We start from the raw sequence: 15,628 nt of genomic DNA, 5'->3' as shown, positions 1-15,628 counted from the left end.
CAAAGATCCCCGGGGGGTTAAACACAGCAAGGTAAGCCTTGGTCTTATTTGCTGTTTCCCTCCTGTCTCTCTGTTTCTTCCCACCCGCTCCTCTCTACCCCCTCCCCCCCTCTCTCTCTCTCTCTCCCCTCCCCACCCTCTCTGTCTCCCCCCCAATCCTCCATCCCTCTCTCCCGTCCGTCTCCCCCTCCCTTTCCCCCACCACCCACCCATCCCTCTGCCCCTCTCTTGGTATTCCCATCAGTGAAGCGAGGAGTGGTATTTGCTTGTGTATCAATAAAACACATAATTGTGACGCTCCAGTACAAAACCAGTCGGAAGTCACACAAAATTCAATATTGAGATATTGGGTTTATTTGAAAGCCCATAAAATAAGCATCACAACAGTGTGTTATACATGGTGGTCCGTCACAAACTGACCGAGATATCTTACGATTAAGTTTTACATCACACATTATTGGGAAAATCGAAATAACCGGAGATTAGCTTCTGGAATTTGAGAAACAAAGTCCTTAGCAACGTATACTAGCAATAGTTTCTAACACGTGGAACATGTCTTTCCATCCGGAAAAATCTCACACTCTCACTATGTCTCTCCGAAAGGACCATTTAGAAACTCCCCCCCCACCCTCCCATCCACTTTCTCAACAATCCCCTGGCAGAAGTCCTTTCTTTCAAGCTTCTGGGTCTCACGATCTGCCATGATCTTTCCTGGGAAAGCCACATTTCAAACCCGGCCTAAAAAAGCCAGTTGCCGACTGGGAATCCTCCATTCGGCAAAGTCCTTCCTCAGCCCACCTGAGCTGCTGACCACGTACAAAGCTTTTGTCCACAGCCTGATGGAGTACTGCTCCTGCCTCCCACATTTCTCGGCTTTACGCTGTGGAAACCAAGGCATTTCGGATAATTGGCATCTCCCGCGATGAGGCTGAGTCCTTGGGCCTCTCACTGCATGCAGGTCTGTGGTCTTTCTGTCTTCTACCGTCTCCTCTCCAGTCTTGCCACCCCTGTTCTCTCTGCGATTTGTCCCCACCACATTTCCGCAAGGCGCTCAAGGTCCGCCAGCAACACCCTTCTGGTAAAACTACCAAAATCACGAATCACTGCTCACCTTCACTCTTTCATTCCTCTTTTTCCCCGCCTTTGGAATTAATTCCCTCACTCTATTCAATCCCATTCTTCCCTTCAGGCCTTCAAAACAGCTGTTCACTACCACATCTTATCCCCCATCCAAATCCTTTATCTTTTCTACCCCCGTTAATCCACCCCAAGCCCACCTTCAAATTCCCTGCTTTCCTTCCTGAATGTCCCTGTAATGTCCATCTTGTATACCCCGTGTTCCCCGCCCCATCCCTCTCCCTTCCACAGATCTAATGTCTCTGTTCCACACTGTTTTGTCCATCACACTCCCACCCCTCTTGTCTCATGCCCCCCTTTCTGTGGGTTGTGTGTTAGATGTCATACGAGCCTTGACAAGGTACACAAAAACAGCTTTAAAAAGGTAGGTTATGTTTTCATCTCTTTGTGTCTGTGTACAGGATATCTCAAAAAGGTGTGGACAGGTTCGTTGTGTAACCAGGACGAAGCGATTAGATTTTGTTGAAGATCCAAATCCAGATTTGGCACCCTGCCCTACTCACCAAACTCTCTTCCCATGGTATTCAAGGCCATCTCCACTCATGGCTCGCAGACTTCCTCTCCTGTCGCAGTCAATGTGTGGCCCTAAATGGAGTTCTTTCATCCCCTCTTCCTGTGCAGGCTGGAGTTCCTCAAGGTAGCGTTCTGGGCCCTGTTCTTTTTCTGGTTTTCATCAATGATCTCTCGGACTCTCTGGAAAATCCTCTATTTCTCTTTGCCGACGACTCCACCCTCTGCCGTACCATCTGTCATCCCTCAGACCGGCAAGCAGCAGCTTCTTCACTCACTGCAGATCTGGATAAAATCACAAACTGGTCCAACACGTGGAACATGTCTTTCAATCCAGACAAATCTCACACTCTCACTATGTCTCTTCGAAAGGACCGTTTACAAAACCCCCCATCCACTTTCTCAACAATCCTCTGGAAGAAGTCTTTTCTTTCAAGCTTCTAGGTCTCACTATCTGCCATGACCTTTCCTGGGAAAGTCACATTTCCAACCTCGCCTCAAAAGCCAGTCGCCGACTGGGAATCCTCCGTCGTGCTAAGTCCTTCCTCGGCCCTCTTGAGCTCCTGACCACTTACAAAGCTTTTGTCCGTAGCCTGATGGAGTACTGCTCTCCCCTCTGGGCTGGTGCTCCTGCCTCCCACCTTTCTCGGCTTCACGCTGTCGAAACCAGGGCATTTAAGATCATCGGCATCTCCCGCAATGAAGCTGAGTCTTTGGGCCTCTCACTCAATCACCGCAGGTTGGTCGGTGGTCTTTCTGTCTTCTACCGACTCCTCTCCAGCCTTGCCCCCCTGCTCTCTCTGCGATTTGTCCCCACCACATTTCCACAGGGCGCTCAAGGTCCGCCAACAACCCCCTTCTGGTAAAACTACCAAAATCACGAATCACTGCTCATCTCCACTCTTTCATTCCTCTTTTTTCCGCCTTTGGAATAAACTTCCTCACTCTATTCTTTCCCATTCTTCCCTCCAGGCTTTCAAAACAGCTGTTCACCACCACCTCTTATCTTCCCCCATCCAAATCCTCGATCTTTTCTACCCCCGATAATCCACCCAAGCCCACTTCCTTCATTTCTCCTACTTTCCTTCCTGAAAGTCCCTGAAATGTCCATCTTCTCTTCGCCATGTTCCCCGTCCCATCCCCATCCCTCTCCCTTCCACAGTTCACCTAATGTGTCTGTTCCCCACTGTTTTGTCCCTTCCACTCCCGCCCCTCTTGTCTCATGCCTCCTTGCTGTGAGTTGTGTGTTAGCTCTCATACGAGCCTCGACCAAGGTATACAAAAAAAAAAAAAAAAAAAGATCCACCTATTAGAATTTTTCCTGTGATTCTTCACCATTGAGAGATACGGCCAAAAAACGATATATCGCACGATGTCTCAAAAAGTTGTGGACGAATTCGGATGAAACATGGTGAACGTGTTAGGTGTGACCACGATGAACTGATTCGATTTTGGTGAAAATCCGGATCCGGATCTGGATCTGATAATTTTTTCAGTGATTCTTCACCATTGAGAGATAGGGCAAAACTGATATATAGCATGATATATCAAAAGATTGCTGATGGATTCTGATGAAACTTTCTGGACAGGTTGGGTGTGTAACCACAATGAACTGATTCGATTTTGGTGAAAATCCGGATCCGGATCTGGATCTGATAATTTTTTCAGTGATTCTTCACCATTGAGAGATAGGGCAAAACTGATATATAGCATGATATATCAAAAGATTGCTGATGGATTCTGATGAAACTTTCTGGACAGGTTGGGTGTGTAACCACAATGAACTGATTCGATTTTGGTGAAGATCCGGATCCGGATGCGACTACTATGATTTTAAAGTGATTTTTCACCATTGAGAGACGGGGCTAAAAACGACATTGCACTGTATAGCATGATATTTTAAAAATGTGTTGGGCCCGATATGTTCTCGTAGATCATGCATTACGTGGCAGAGGTATGCGCTCTACCGAATGCCCTTCTAGTTTTTCCATTTCCACGTACGAGGTGTGTTCAAAAAGTATCCAACCTTAATTTTTCGTGCATAAACAAATGAAGCTTGGGAGGCGTGGTTTGGTGCACGTATGTAGGAGATCCCAATCCATATGCGTGAATATTTTCCCACCTGCAGAAGCTGTCGGTCGCCGACAGACCGCCGATGAGTGAGGAAGTGCAAGTGAGCGCCGTCGGATTTTCGTTTTTGACAAAATGACTTATCTTAACACTTATACTTATAACCATAAGGGAGACTATTGATTCCATTCTCTAAAATATATCTTTTCTCATCTAAAGCTCCTAATGCTTTCTTATTTATTTATCTCTTATGTATATAATTGATGTTTATAACTTCTTATTGTATTCATTTTTCTGTACTCTTCCTTCTTTAACGTCAAACAGTTGTAATAATGTTTAAAGTTTACTGTTTCCTTGATTATATTTTTCTTTATTCCCTTTAGCTTCTTATCACACCTTTCAATGTTATTATTATCAATATACGTAAAAGCATAAGACTTTGATCTCAATCCTATAAATGCACTCATGACCTTCCCACCCAATTTATCTTTAAACTTACCAATAACCTTTTTATTCTTTGATGAAAACAACACATCACCTGACTTATAATTACTTGTATCATATATATCAATATTATCAATCATATCCTCATATACATCACTTGTCTTAATTTCTAATATAAAACTATCTGTATACATATATTGTTGTGGAGCCGAGTTTTCGGTGGTGAGCACGACCGCTAGGTGGAGCAGTAGAGTCGGCTCCACCGAACTCCCGGAATTTATAGGTCGTCACCCCGGATAACTCCGGAGCCGCCGGGTCCCTTATCGGTCCGAAGATTGCCAATTGGTCGACGGCGTGAGGTAGGGTCCACTTGTCTAACTCCAATTTACCTAAGTACTCACGCCGTCCAACTACCGTGGAAACCACACCCTCGGCCGACTCTGTCCGATCCGAGTCAGGGTAACGACTCGGATCCGGCATAACTGAGCGGAGTTACCAGAGCCGCCGGACCAGAAATGCAAATAATGTACAAGCGAAGAGCACTTAAAAATTCCTACTTACAGATGGGACCACACACAGACACACACGCCCAAAAAGAAAATGGACCTGATGGGTCTTCAGTCGATCGAGCCGGCCCGGGGGGGTACCTGCCCCGCCTCGTGCGGTCACACCGACTCGAATCACCATGGTGGGACTCGAACCCACGACCTGAAGTCCACGACCACGACCGTCTGCAGGGCCCTCATCGACAACAACTCACTGGCTTTGGATGCCAGTTTGGAAAATGCCTGGACTGAAAATGTCCTCTCCCACTAGGAACGTCTCACACACGATCCTCGATGCTTGGCAAAACGCCATGATCTCTCGAACTCCCGTCCTCTCCTGAACGCTGGTCCAGACAACCACTTCTCCTCCAGTGGAAGGGGCTTCCCCTGATCGCCACTCGCCTCCCGATTGGACGAGGGGTTCTCACGTGACTCGTAACAGCCTCCCGATTGGCTGGGGCGTGCGTGTAGTGCTCGCCCTCCGCTCATTGGCTGGAGCTTCAAGCCTAAGCGATGGAGGCTCCGCCCACGTCCTCAGCCAAAAACACGCGCATCGTGGCGATCGTGTTGGGTCGGACACGGGGCGGGTGAGACGCCCGCTCCTTGCCGATTGGCTCAAGAGGAACGCCATGCCTATGTTAGACTCCGCCCACGCACGCGCTCGCCAGCGAACGCGCGAAGAATGCTACGAGCGGAGTGTTGCTGTTGTGAGAGCGAAGGTGAGCATTGTTGTCGTTGATGTAAAAATCCTAACTATCATAATAACTCTGCAGTGCACGAACATTTAATTCCCATTAGACTCGAGACAGGACCCTAACTAGAAACACATACTTACCGATATAACTGATCTCCAGTGACTGAATGAATGACTGCCTCAGAAGCCCATTTATCCTCTACTTGCATCTTCCAGCCTTAAATATCCTGTGTGAGTAAATGAACCATGGGCATGGATTGGGCATAGAGTGAAAGAGCAGAAAGGTGGTGGTAGAAGAAAGAGGCGGCTGACCTGTTTGTGATGTGAGAAACAAGTGTTCCTTGTTACACGCTGATCTAATCAAGCTAAACAGGTACAGCGACTCTGAACAAAGCACTATCCATCGTGCAGCACTGATCTTCAAACATTTTCTTCTTCTGCATAAATGCCTTCATTACAAATCTGTTACAACTGTCTCAACTGCTCATTTTACCATAATGTACACGATACACTGCAGTGGAAGTGAATTGAAACTTCTTCTACTGCACCATGTACCATCAAGTCAATGATCATGTGTTTGATACTTCAACGTGCCCACATTCTCACTGCTGCTCTGGTTTCAGAATTCAGATGGTGTGGGGTCATGGATTTTGGTGAATTGATGCTTCACTGTGTATTGGCTTATATAGGGATTGTTTTTAAAGAATATGTTGGATGTGATTAAGTGTGTATAGTCTAAATAAAGTTTGTTTTGCTGTTATGAACATTTCGTCTTTTTCCCTATTATTTGGTTCAATGGCCTGTTTACTTCAACTGCTCAAAATCTGGACTGCCACCCACTGTGTGATTTGGGGTGTGGCTCAGTCTTTTGGGCATGGTCATCCGTGGGTGGTCGTGATCACCATTCACGAGAATGCTTATACCATGTCATTAATATATATATATATATATATTTTTAGTCTGAATCTCACAATGTTATCAGATCAGGCAGGTAAGATCTGGGACTTGCTAAAGGTACCACGTAAACCTGTGCTCACTGTTTCATGGTCGGGTTGTCAGCGACTAAACTGTCTCCTCCACCAGGCTTCCTGGTGAGGAGGGTGAAGGGATATGGACACCCAGCATGATTAAAAACAAAACCTGTCAAAGGGTGGAGGAGCTCCTTGTGAGCCAACAGCCATCCATGTGTGGTGTCCAACTGTGTCTGCGAACGTCCTACTGCAGTTGGGCACCTCTTCCTCAGAGTTTGGTGGCAGGATTTGCACTCCAGCCACCGTGAAACACTTAATTCCGCAAAACAAACAATAAATCCAAAGAAAACTGAAAAACCACTCTGAGCTCGAGTGTTTAGACATGGATACTGCAGTACTCTCTGAGGTTCGCAGACCCAATTGTGGTGAGATCATGGCAGGTGGTTACACCTACTACTGGTCTGGTTGCTATGATGGTTACCATACCCAAGGGGTTGCTGCACCATACCCATAATAATTGAGGTAACACCGGTCAATAAGCATGTGACGAGCTGAGGATTCGTCACTCCTTGGGTGTCATTTCCTTGGTCTTTGTAAATGCTCTGACTGAGGCGAGCGATCTCACTGTGAAGGAGGAATTCTATGCTGCGCTCGAGTCTATGGTCGATCGTTGCCCCAGGTGAGATACTCTGAGTCTTGGGGATTTCAACGCATCGACTGTCACTGATAGGGATGGCTATGAGACATGTGTTGGTCCCCATGGATCTGGAACTGTGAACCAGAATAGCACGACGTTCCTTGACCTTGAAAGAAGTTGTGGACTTTGGGTGGCTGGTTCATGGTTTCAGTGCCCACAGGTTCATCGCTGGACTTGGTATTCTAATGCTGGTGGTGTGGCAAAGGAGATTGCCCATGTGCTCGTTGAATGTCGCTGAAGGATGATTGAGAACTGCAAGGTCTACCGGAGTGCTCAGTTCCTCAATACCGACCACAGGCTTGTTGTAGAAACTCTGAAGTTGCAGCTTAAATCCGGGAGAATGGTGCCATCCCAGTGTTGTGGAACGAGGAATTCAATTGTCCACTTGAGGCAAAATCAAACAGAGAATCTTTAATATGTAATTACGGAAAGAAGGATCATTGATGGTTTCATCATGAAAGTAATAAAATGGTCTCCACTAATTGGAGCTTACAGGAATTCATTTATATATGGAGCCAAGGAAAACGTGGGGGAAATTTCTCAGGGGCCGAGGAGAGGACCAGAGTGCACAGCGTGCAGGACGGTATACGTGAACCTTCTCACAAATAAACATGAATGGAAGGGAGTCGGGTCATAATGACCCACATCTGACCTCGGCTTGGCCAGCTAGAGTGATGTGAAGGATTTATTTGGACAGGGGAGAAAACCCAGAGAGCGCTTCTCATTGTTGAAGATTCGACGGCACTTAACAGCACCGCCGTCTCAGGGGTTATAATGCCAGCTCGTTCGGCACAGGTCTCGGGTCACGCGCCTCAGGTCACGATACCAAAGTACACCTGGGCCGTACCACTTGGGGATATAGACTCCGGCTACAGACTGGGTTTGTCAGAGACCGAGTGAAGTCTGCCAGTCCGTAGCCCATTTGGTTTTAAATACAAATCGAGCGGATTTTTCCTTAGCGCGGCACAAATAAATTCAAGGTGGCAACTTTCATGTGGATCAGCCAGATTTATTGGGGACACATCGGGGAAACACGACACAAGCAAAAGCATTCACGACAATGTTATAATTCATCCATGACCCACTCTTAACTCGGGAGCAACTGGTATGGGTTTCGAAGGGAACCCTAGCGGAATAAACCTTGGGCCTCGACAACATGCCGACAAGACACCGACACTTTTCCTCTCGTCCATGAGGCATCACAAAGTACTCAAAGGCACGAATGCGGCTGGTAACAAGTCGATGGTCTCGGATTCGAGTGCCCAGCTCGAGCATGCAGTGTGGCAAGATGGCGCTCGTACGCCTTTTGTCAGCACCGCTCGCGCACGCCGCGCGTGGTTCGATGGCGGCGAGGTACTCCTTTTGTCGGCACTGCTCATGCACCAGCCTCGGTGCGTCCAGCCCCTGTAAGGTCGACGGTACAGGAGAGGAAGATCTGTGGTATGTTCCAGCTGGTTTCTCACAAGGTCCAGTATGCGAATCCAGGCCTGGCCTGTACACCAGACGAGGCCAAATCGGGGTGTTGGACTTGTGGAGGAAAAATTATATTGATGTATTCTAAATTGTAATTGTAATGGGATTTTTAGAAATGTAAGTTTTATGCTATAAGTCGAATTGGCTGTCCTTTTTGGCCAAGAGTCTTTTTCCCTAAATATTGATAAAATGTCTTGTTCTGGAGTGTGTGACCTGGGCTGATAACAGCAAACATTTGCCTCGAAATGTACGTTGTGTGCTTCTCAGCAGTAGAGGACACATATGCGGTCTGAGTTGGCAGCCCCCACCACTCTCCCATGGAGGTATAAAATGCCTTGAAATTTAAGATGTTTAAGTCTGAAGTTTAAGATGCCTTCCCAAGACTGAGATAAAGTTTGGGAAGGTTCTAGCTACATGTGTGGACGGAGTGTTTGAGCTGAAATTTAAATGATATTCGCCTGACGACAAATGATTTGACAATTTTTTTGTTCAATTTATACACTGTATTTAATTGTTTTGAGAAAGGAAATGGATTAGTAATTGAGAAGGCCAGAGGAAGTGATAGATGGTTTGTGTATGAGTTGGAAAATGGCAGCAAATTGCTGTTTTGGTGAGAGAGAAGTGGATAGATAGAAAATGTCAGAGATTTAAAATGTCGATGGAATTCAGTGCTGAGATAGAGATTGGTTAAACATTATTTTTGGGATATTTTAGTTCCATTTCAACATGAAAGAAATGGATGCTGACCTGGTTAATTAAAAACAATGTTCGCATTAGGGTGTTGTTTCAACTGTTTGGGGAAATTTTGTAACATTGTTATCCAAGTTCTTGTTTCAAAATGGATGCTCTGCAGCTCCGCAACTCGATATCAGGATGGCCGAGCGGAGTGGAACTCTCAAATTGGGGGTTGTGCGGTAACTGTGTTAGTTACTTTCAGACTAAGCTCATTAAAAAAACCTTGTTAATCTGTTAATTGAGGATAGGGAAAAGTTACTGAGAATTGAATCAAGATAATAAAATGGCAGTTGCTCTGGAACTATTTGTGAATGAAACTAAATTGTTTAACAGATGTGAATGTTAAAATGGTAACTGTGCAAAATTGATTTGGATTTGGTTCTTGAAGAAATAGATAACTTTCATATTTTGGTATAGACGATGGAATATTTTTGTGAAAAGAATTATTGATCGCAAATTGGAACCCTGATAAAGACTGTTTCCTTTTACATGGAAGAACCTTTGTCAGTCTTGTGGAAATACATGATCTTATGATGTTTAATCGATGTTAACTTTGATTTTGTTTGTTTCGGAGTGTTAAACGCAGTTGAACCATGCAATGTACGATTTCGTCTAAATGAAGCTTGGAAAGAACTTCCACACAAAGATTGGATGATGGGAGAACCCAGATTTGGATGATTGGGCATTCAACACGTGATCATGAAACTGTCCCCTTCCTGAGGAGATAAGATGGAGGAAATGTGAAAAAAAAGAAAGAAAAAACCCACTGAGCAGGAGGTTGAGCAAAGTTTTAACGTCGGCGTTGTGTGGTGCCTGCGTGGAGGAATGTTCTCAGCCACACTCTCGATTGCTGCTCTGCAAATACATCGTGAACTTGCTGTGGTTGCTTCAATGTACGACAGGCCTGGAGTTCCACACTGCGAGTCGTTTGCAACATGTGTTCAATGCTGCGGGTAGGGGCTTGTGCTACCACCGCGACTTCATCTAACGTGCACAGCTCGCTTGATGAATCAAACCTGATTGCACAAACTGCTGCTGCGAGGCCCCAGGCTCTGTTGGGGCTGGATCTCTGTTCACCTCTTGAGTCCTTTTCGTCTCCTTCAACCCAGTGTCAGGCCCAAGCTTGTACCTGCCAACATCTACCTTCTCCTCAGCTCAAGGAGTGCTTCGACTGTGTTTCCCGTTGGATGCTGCTCCATCCACACCCTGACCTGTTTATCTTCTGACTTCGGGTAGTATGTTTTCAAAGTGTGACACATGCAGATGAACAGGCCATAAATTAAATGGAAACACTCATTTTCTGATATGAGCACTCGCTGCCATTGTTGATTGAACTTGAGTAATGAATATCTTTTCTCCTTCAGGAACGGAATGGGGGTAATGATGTGAACAAAATTATTCAAATTTTCCTTATAAAAAAAACAAAAAAACGGGGGAGTGTGGAGGAAAAATTATATTAATGTATTCTAAATTGTAATTGTAATGGGGTTTTTAGAAATGTAAGTTTTATGCTATAAATCGAATTGGCTGTCCTTTTTGGCCAAGAGTCTTTTTCCCTAAATGTTGATAAAATGTCTTGTTCTGGAGTGTGTGACCTGGGCTGATAACAGCAAACCTTTGCCTCGAAATGTACGTTGTGTGCTTCTCAGCACAAGAGGACACTTATGCAGTCCGAGTTTGCAGCCCCCACCACTCTCCCATGGAGGTATAAAATGCCTTGAAATGTAAAATTGTTTTAGTGCAAGCACGTGAGGATGTATAGCATCTCAGGGGCTTGTACTCCTTGGAACTGACCAAGTACCAAGTTAGAATAAACTCTCTGATGGAATGTGGAAGTGAATTGAATAGGGTTGGTTTAACGGTTAACTAAAAGCAAGAATAAATAAAACTAGAACCAAATAATATTGCAACAGATGGGGATTCTCAAGTTCATTGTCTGTTAGTGTACGAGGGTGAGAAGTGTATGGTGGATAGAATTAGAAAATAAATTGTTTCACAAAGAAAGGACTTGTCTGTGGACATTGGTTATCAGTGTTGGTGGTTTTATACAGGATTTTATAACTGAATCGGATGAAGGTTAAACTCTGCCTGAAGTTAAATAGGATTCCACAATCAACCAGGAGGAATCCTTCAACGATCACTACGAGGTTGGGTGAAAAATCCACAACAGACTCCACAGGTGGATCGATGGGATGAAAAGACGTGTCGAGCTGTGCAGGGAGTACAGACAGTCAGAGGCTCCGTGGTTTGACTCAGGATGCACCTGTGGATCACCCGCAGGTTGGATCCATGGCCGAGGAGGAACAGCTCGTCGAGTCACTCCTTCCGAAGCAGATCGCAGACTCACACAGCAGTCCCTAGACCGACACAGCAGTCCCTTCCTTTGCTTTTCGGACTGCCTCCGGGGACCTGTGATTGGTCCATCGTTCGAGATTGCAGCAGCCCTCCGCCAATGGGTTTCTGTCACATCTTGCTGACTGATTCTGAGGGTGCCGGGTGGGGGCTGGTTAAGAGGGGGGCAGGAAGAAGAAGGCGCCTCTCGGTACACCACCACCGTATGAACAATGGACAGCCTGCTACACCTCCCGACACACATGTAACGTCCGATTACCAAACAACCTGGCTAAACGTGCATTTAAGGGGGGATCTGGGCTAATCCTATATTTATTAACCCACTAGGGGCCCATTTCCGCAACATTATCGCCCCGGTCAGAAACAACAAACTGCACAGGCGTATAAGAGTAAGGCGAGCAAGGGTCTCGAATAGCAGTCCAACTCGGAGCAGGTTAATTCTGGACAGATAATGTATCAAGCTATTATTATCAAACATGACATAATTCCTTTACAAAGGCATGTCAGTACAAATGTCAAGCACATTAATTAGAAATCTAAGAACAAAGAGGGTGAAGAGGGAGAGAATATTTGGGGGTTGCATTCTCAAGACATTCAACAAAGCAGCGAGCGAATCATGTCTATGGAGCCAAATGGCTGTAGGCCTTAACTCCAGTACAAAATAAGACCTTATTAAAAGAGACACACAGATTACAAGTTCTAATAAAATGAGGTACATCAGGATGAATCGATTAATATTTAGTAATGAGAAAAACTCATGCAGCGATTAACTGAGAATACAGTTATTATTAATGCTCACATTCAAGCAAATTGATTATAAAAACTACGAAAAAGGAAGTCTACTTCTACACGAGCCAAGGCTGGATGTTGGCAAGCTCAAGGATGAGAGGGTAGCTGAGAAGTTTGCGAACAGGCTGAGTGGGGATTTGGGAGATCTGGGTGCTTTGGGGAATCCTGAGGAGTTGTGGAGTGCTTTTAAGACCACCATCCTTGATGTTGCCGGTGGATATCTTGGAACTCACCGGAGGGCAAAGAAGAATCTTGTTTCTCAAGGGACACTGGATACCATTGACCAGAGTCACAGGGCCAGGCTTAATGGCAGAGCCGAGCTGTTCCGGTAGTTGAGGCATAAAACTATACATATACTGAGGGCGGACAAGGAGGCATAAGTGCGAGAAATCTGAGGGGGAAGAGCATCGCCTGTGCTCAAGTGATTCTCATCCTGCTTACAGGGGAATTTGTGCATTGTCTTCCGCCAAGCCCATCGCTCAGTGCACTGCAGTTAGAATGGAGGGTGGTGAGCTCTTGATAGAAGAGTCCGAAGTGAAGGCCTGCTGGGCCGGTTAGTTTGAGCGGCTGTACCAGGCTGATCCACTAGCTGTCGAATTGGATGTCAGGGGTGTTACTATCCCTATTGCTGACCCTCAGATCTACTGTGATCCACCTTCGTTTGTGGAAACACAGACTGTGGTGAGCCAGTTGAAATGGAGTAAAGCTCCTAGGATGTGTGGCATCCATGCTGAACTTCTAAAGGCTTGTGGAATTGCTGTATTCGTGTCGTTGCATGCAGTTCTGTGCTCTGCCTGGAACACAGGCATCATCACAACTGACTGGAAGAGGGGCCTTGTTGTCTTTCTCTGGAAAGAAAAGGGTGATCACCCAGACTGCAACAACTACCGAGGGGTGACGCTGCTTTCATTGCCAGGCAAGGTCTTTGCATGAATAATTCATGATTGGGTTCGCCACCATCTGTTTGCGCACCAGCGTTCAGAGCAGTCAGGCTTTACACCAAAGAGGTCAATGATTAACCGTATCCTTGCTCTTCGGGTCCTCGTCGAATGCAGGCAAGAGTTTTGGCAGGGGCTGCTTGTAGCTTATGTCGATCTCTGCAAAGCGTTTGATTCAGTGAATCGGGATGCCCTCTGGAGGATTCTTGGTCTTCATCGGGTGCCACCATAACTGATCAATCTGATGTCTGAATTATACTCTGGTACTGAGAGTGCTGTGATTGTGAGGATACTATCTCTGTTCTATTTCCGGTTGTTACTGGAGTTTGTCAGGGGTGTGTGCTGGCCCCCACGCTTTTCGGCACCGGTATGGACTGGATTCTGAGGAGGATGTCCGAGAGATCAAGCTGCAATGCATTGTTTGGGAACGTCAAGATCTCTGACCTTGATTTGGCAGACGATGCCCTCCATCCATCAATTGGGACTGTTGATGCAATTTGTAAAAAAATTAGCATAATGGGTTTGAGGGTGATAAAAACAATTATAAAATGTTGTTAATTAAATCTTGAAATTAAAATAAATGTATTCAATCTGAAATGGAAAATGTACTCAAATATAGTATGATTCTATGTGCTTGAACACGTATCCATTTTTAATTTTAATTTACATAATCATATGTTTCCTTTGTAGTGAAAAAAGTTGACCTGTCTCGTCTCGTAAAGATATGATAAGCAGGCCGACCTTTCAAATAAGTTTAATTCAGTATAAGAGAATTGCGTATCATTTAAAAGTTATCTTGCTTTTTAAGGGTTTATATAAAAGGCACCAACAAGTTGGACAGGGAATATGATTTCAGTATAACTGGAATGTGGGTCTCGGGAAATGTTGAGATGTATTCACTAAGCACTAATCTAATTGCTTAAAGATAGTATATTTCCTAGTCTGGTAGAAGCAGACTGACTTTTAACCTACACTAGCATAACCCGCGCTCTGCGCGACATGTTGGGGTGGGTGTGTTTGAGAAAGGAACTGATGCAGAGTATCAGTCGTAATTTTACTTTAATGCAGTAAGTGGAATACGATTTCACTGTTTCAGAACCATTTTATTTACTTTTTTTGTACCATGCACCTCATATGGTCTTTGAGGTAATATAAGCCGACTATCACGTTACTAGAGCGCAGAACAAAGTCGAAGATAGCGCGACACGAAACCACAAACTCGGAAATAATATATAAGATACTATAGAAATCTTTCAAAATGCCCAAGGGGGTTGAAGTTTGATGTCATTCTATCATTTTGTGTCAGGAGAAAATCTACACATCTGGGTTTGAAATATATATTACAACAATTCAACCAAATCCAGCTTGCGGCTGCACGAAGGCTGAAGATGAGTTCCAGCTGGGAATATCAAGACCTGACAAACTGTGGTGCCAGCGTACTATGTCTCACTGGATTCCACATGAAGGAATTAACTTTATCATGCATTTCAGAGATCTGGAGCAAATCTGTGATCAGATCACTCCATATGTGCATGTGTATTTGTTTGTATGTTAAATAAATGACTCAAATGTACAGGGACAAAAACCAGCCGTTTTTACAGCCATTTTTCCCTGCTAAAGGGGCTGTCACACCTTGACGATTTAGCCAGCATATGCCGATTTATGAAAAATTTGTCTAAAACGCTGGCACACGTCGAATACGTTATGGGTGCGTTTTGTGTACGTTAAGAGCACGCTGAAAACACTACCATAGGTTGTATTATGCTGGTTTAAAACGTTGTACTTTTTGGTTGTCCAAAAAATTTTGCATGCTTGAAATTTTACGACGTAGGCCCTACTCCACGTTTGGCTCACACGTTCCGCTATGCTGGCCATAAGTTGTAGGCACGTTATGCGATCGTTGACACACGTTAATTGTATGTTACTCATAAGTCGAAACACGTAGAGGTAACATTCGCCTACCCAAAACTTATTTCTAACCTATGAGTAACGTTTTGTAAGCACGCTACACGAACGTTGTTCACACTTCGCAACATGCTACTTGAAAGTTCCTCATACGTTGAAACACATCAAAGTAATGTTTACGGTAACCGTGACTTATTTATAACGTATGAATAACGTACTTGGGAATTATTACGCTATCCATACGCGAGACTATCGTTGGGCATAGGTTGTGGACGACTAAAACACGATAAACAATCGGTATAACTTATCTATAAGTTATCGAAGCGTTCTGTGTTCATTACTAGTACATTATGCATTTTTCAAAGTCA

General features: G+C 44.9%; 1 protein-coding gene across 1 annotated transcript in view; it reads left to right on the top strand.

The window, feature by feature from the left end:
• LOC147031473 (U2 small nuclear ribonucleoprotein B''-like) overlaps positions 1-15,628 on the top strand; it is a 121,004-nt gene that overhangs the window by 1,584 nt on the left and 103,792 nt on the right. The window contains exon 1 of the mRNA XM_085863765.1: positions 1-31. This exon is cut by the window's left edge and continues 1,584 nt beyond it. The gene's annotated coding sequence lies outside the window, so the exon portion shown is untranslated. The remainder of the gene's footprint in view (positions 32-15,628) is intronic.

The sequence above is a fragment of the Eptatretus burgeri genome, chromosome 2 (assembly GCF_056783735.1).
Source record: "Eptatretus burgeri isolate ZD-2024b chromosome 2, Ebu_testis_v1, whole genome shotgun sequence".
NCBI classification, from domain to species: domain Eukaryota; kingdom Metazoa; phylum Chordata; class Myxini; order Myxiniformes; family Myxinidae; genus Eptatretus; species Eptatretus burgeri.
Note: the sequence above shows the minus strand (reverse complement) of the source record. Positions and strands in the feature narration are given on the sequence as shown.